Consider the following 4,962-nt stretch of genomic DNA (forward strand, 5'->3'; position numbering starts at 1 on the left):
GAGCTAAATGTCAGATGACGTAACATCCAATTTAGAAGAAAATAGACATATTTAATATTTAATCAGTTCAGGGAAAATACTATTTGAAATTTTAATATCAAGATTGAACAGAATGGTTGGTAATCGTTGTCTACCATTTTACTTTGATCAGCAACAAATTTTTAAACTCTTTCATACTTGATTGTACATAGGCAAAATAGATTACATGTAATTCGGATTCATAAGATTTAAACATGATATTTGTGTGAGGTAGTCGTAAAGGTTTCATCAATACAAAACTGTCTCGTAATTTGTTCACTAAATGTTTTAGCCGGGGCTAGGGCGCTCTGGCGCAACTGGGTTGTGTGCCCCAGATGGTGGAATGGGGTTGTCAGGCTATAATACGGAAAACCTGACCGCAAACCATAGTGGTGCACCTTGTTGGGAAAGATGCCACGTTCCTCGCACGTTAAAAAAAAAACCCTACTGTGGTATTCTCCCGGAGTAGGAACCTTTGCGCTCCGCCACAGGAGGCTAAATTGCCCGACCTTACCCACCTCTCCCTATTTCCAGTGGCAATCAAAATTTGTCGACCCCATTGTCCTTGTGTCCCATCCCATTTTTCATTTCATCATCATCCATGTTCATTTTATCATCCACTTCATGTTCATCGCCTGAATATAGCTGAAATATTGCTGCTCGGGCGTTAAACCCTAACAAACAATGTTCACTAAATTCTGTCGAAATTCAAGATTAAAATTAAAAATTAGAAAATATTTTGCCCATACAATAACTTTTGAATGCATCAGCTTGAGAAGGAGAAAGAAATGACTATGCTGCTAAGGATGAATCGTTGGACAAAAGAATAGCAGTAGCACAAATAGTACTAACACACTAAGAACACAAATAGGACAATATGCACGAACCACAAACACACCAGGAACACAAATAGGTCAACGGACTAAGGTCGTTTACTGACACACCTCTTGAGAATTTTCACCCGGGCGGGTGCGGGTGTCGAAAGAACAGTCCCAAAGCAGAGCTAAGCTTGTAAGAGGCGACTAAATAGTACTCAGAACTCTGGCCGGGGGCTAGGGCGTGATTGGAAAGTTGCCACGTTCCTCGCACGTTGAAGAACCCTTCTGTGGTATTCTCCCGGAGAAGGAACCATTTTGCTCCGCTACAGGAGGCTCAATTGCCCGACCCTACCCACTGTTCCTATTTCCAGTGGCAATCAAAATGTGTTGACCCTATTATCCTTATGTCTCATCCCATTTTTCATTTCATCATTTCATGTTTATTTTATTATCCATTTCATGTTTATTTGCCTGAATATAGCTGAAATATTGCTGCTCGGGCATTCAACGCCAACAATCAATCAATCAATCAATCTTGAGATTTTCAATACGATTCTGTACTAACGATCGGATGGTACGTATCTATTCTGACATAGACTCGGATTCAATTACTAGTGCTCGGTCCTTTTCTCTTTTTATTCATGATCTTGCATAATCTTCAACAGCATCGGTTATGGTTTTGAAATTGTATTTCCTTGTATTTCCAATTGAGGCGAGTGGATCTCTGAATTTTGGACCATGAGAAACTACCTTACGTAGGGGTTCATTCGCAATGATATACAAATTACCAGTGATGACATGACCAGATTGACTTAAATTCAAGAGAGAAAAAACGCAGTCTTAAGTCAGAGGGGCTTCAAGTATTCATCAATGTTTAGATTCTGCAGTGTCTTTCAATGGTTAAAATTCTACGACTTATTGTCTTAGTACAGCTGTAGGAGACAATAGGTTAGTTTTTTTTTTAATTTGGTGGAATTTTGGAAACTATCTTTTTATGATACAGAATATGGTATATGGAAAAAAAACGCCCGATTCTCATCGTGAGGAGACTCAGATTTAACAGGTTTAAAAAGATGGAACTGAGCCACGTCAGATATAATGATAGACAATATATATTTCATCGAAAAAGGGTCGACACTTCCTTCATCGAGTGCGAAATCTCTTAGATCTTTCAGAAGGATATCTGGTAGTGAAAAAGTATTGGTTCTTAAGTAATGAACACATAAAGGTTGTTGTAAACGAGAAAAAAGGTTATTATATCTAACTGAAAGTGAATATGAAGTAGCAGGACCGGGTACATCTTTTGTCAGGGCTGGTTTGACAATTGGAGATATGTTCAACTAGTGCGTGGATTGTCTCACTTTGTATTGCTTTATGCATGGGTCTTGGTGGTTTCTGTTAAATCAAGTGTTGGAAAATATAACTGCGAGAAGTCTTTATGTATGCTTTTGTTTGGATTGCCTAGATATTAATGAATTAATGATCGGCCCACTCTTAGTGCCATATTGTGGGGTTTCTGTGTTCCAAATTGCATCCCTTTTGGCCTTGTATTGAAACTGAAGCTCCCCTTTCAATATGCTTTTGGTCGACCTTGCTTTCTTTATTGTATTTCTTTCCCTTTTTGGTGGTTTTATGTTTGGATTCCTTTATATTTCGAAGATTAACGATTACTTTTTTAACACAAAAACTCAGATAACTTTACAACGTAAAATTTTCTAGTAACGACAACATCGGTTAGTCGTGAAATGAACCATACTAGTTTCCGTGAACACTGACTGCTTGCATTAAATCGGTTTATCAGATACCATGATAACCCTAATGTGTGAAAAAAGTCAACGCGTGTTGACAATGTTTACATTTCTTATAGAGATTTATACCTCAGGCCGATGACGGAAGACATGAAATGATAGATTACTCAATTGATTTGAAGTATTAAAGCTACTCAATGATACTGTAGTTTTAGGAGTTCGAAAAAAGTTACTTATATTCAATGGATGGGGTGGCACGAGAGCCATCACGACGTATCGACCCGTTTTTAAGCAACATCATTGATTTTAAAAAATTACAACAGGGGCTTTGAAGCAAAAAAAACGCAAATCGATAGATCACATTACAAAGTAAGGCAGTCAAAAGTCTTGCAGCATGATACTTAAGGTGTGAACATAAAATCTATTACATTTTGTGATATTCTCTAGATCTGTATGAAATATTTAAAGAAATGTATGATTAAAATGTACTCTGTGACCATTATGACTATAAAAAGATTGTTGAGGTTTTTCTTTAGGCAGAAGAAAATTGATATCGAAAATGAGCAATACAATTTATAGGGATAGGCAATCGAGACAGTTTTCATTCGTGGTTAATTTGGAGAAACCTTTCAGAAAATATCATTCAAGAGTTACATAATCAAGTTATCAAACCGATGATTTACAAAAGCTCTTCCAAGCAGAATAGCTACGATTAACGTCACAAGCGCCAAAAATAGATCGCATCACCGCGAGTTCTTATTCTTTAAAGGACTGGCTTGGACTGAATGACTGTCAAAACCATTTGAACAGTATAATATTAAGTTATCCTGTTCAAGTTATACATACATACAATCATATAGTTAAGCAGTATAGCCCTTAATTATACATCATCGAACTGTTGGGTATCTGCAGCACTTTTTTAGTTTTAGGTCATCTGAACCGAAGGTCCGTGTGAGCTAGTATCATTGAATGGCCCCGTCGTTATAAATTTTTTTTCTCAAACATCTTTTCGTCTGTAACCACTACTAAGCAGATTATCTTCAAATTTGGCCACGCCATCTTTCATGTATTTGCTTTGAAACTTGAGTAGATTATGCTGATTTTATTGAAAGAACACAGGTATTAAACAAATCTAGAACAAATTGGTAGGTGTTATGGCTTTAACAAATCAAGTGAGACAATCAAGTGGTGTTTCTTTTCTACGTTACTGTTCAAGGTCACTGCGGCATTTTCAGGAGTATCAGTTACGTATATTCTAGTGTCATCTGCAAAAATCTTATACACGCTCTTATATCAGATTCTATATCGTTGATAAATATTATGACCCATAAAGGTCCTAAAATGGAGCCTTGTCAAACACCCGCCGCTTTGATGAGTTTCCAAAAGCTGACTAACGTCCTTATATAAGACCCTTTGTACCCTTCCAAATTAATATTTTTAAAACAAGATAGCAATATAGTCCTCGAAATTCCATTTTTATATAGTTTGAATAAGAATTCAGCATGCAAAATACGATCGACGACAAAATACCACTCATTTCTTTACCACTATCAATAGCTCGACCAATATTATCTGAGAAACTGACCAACTGATTAACAGTTGAACTACCCTTTGTAACCATAGAACAAATTTTGAGTGGTAACTTCAGGTTGTTTTTGCTACAAAAAATATTAACATGTTGATTGAAACATCTCTCTAAGTATATGAAAGGAATACATAACAGTTAAATTTGTCTATATTTTTTTACTTCAAAACGGCTATTGTTCTTCAAAATAAGCGTTATATTTGCTTTCTTCCATTAGGGAAGAAAGAAGATGACATTGATAACTTTAAAAGTCGACACAATGATGTCTTTTACAATAACTGCTTTCTTTAACAAGCGGGAGTTCTTCACATCAGGACCTGATGCTTTACTTGTATCCAAAATTCTAAGTATATCTATCTCACTGTCATGAAGAACAACTTCACTTTGTTGTTCTTCATAAACAAATACAAGGGGTGGGGTAAGGGAGTGCAGCATCCGCTGTACCCAGAAATTACTGTAGGGCAAAGAAGTTATTAAAATGATTTGTCCTATCCTGGTCATTTGAAATCAGTTCCTTTTCAATCAGTAATGATTAGAATTCAACAATGACAGGGTATATTCCAGATACATTTTTATATGTAACTTGTTACATATTTTCCACCAGGACTGAGATGAACTGTTAATACTCAACTTGTTCACAAGATATGAAGTATGCTTATCACGTGTTGTTCTAACCCTCCGCGTCACCGAGTAATACATTATTTCACTTCTTGTCAAAACAAATAGATCTCAAACCTGCGATAAGGAGACCAATACTATCATTTTAATATAGGGAAACATTGCGCGTTATCTG

The sequence above is a fragment of the Perna viridis genome, chromosome 3 (genome assembly GCF_037379345.1).
Source record: "Perna viridis isolate PV_CMFRI_1.1 ecotype Kerala chromosome 3, ASM3737934v1, whole genome shotgun sequence".
In the NCBI taxonomy this organism is placed as follows: Eukaryota; Metazoa; Mollusca; class Bivalvia; order Mytilida; family Mytilidae; genus Perna; species Perna viridis.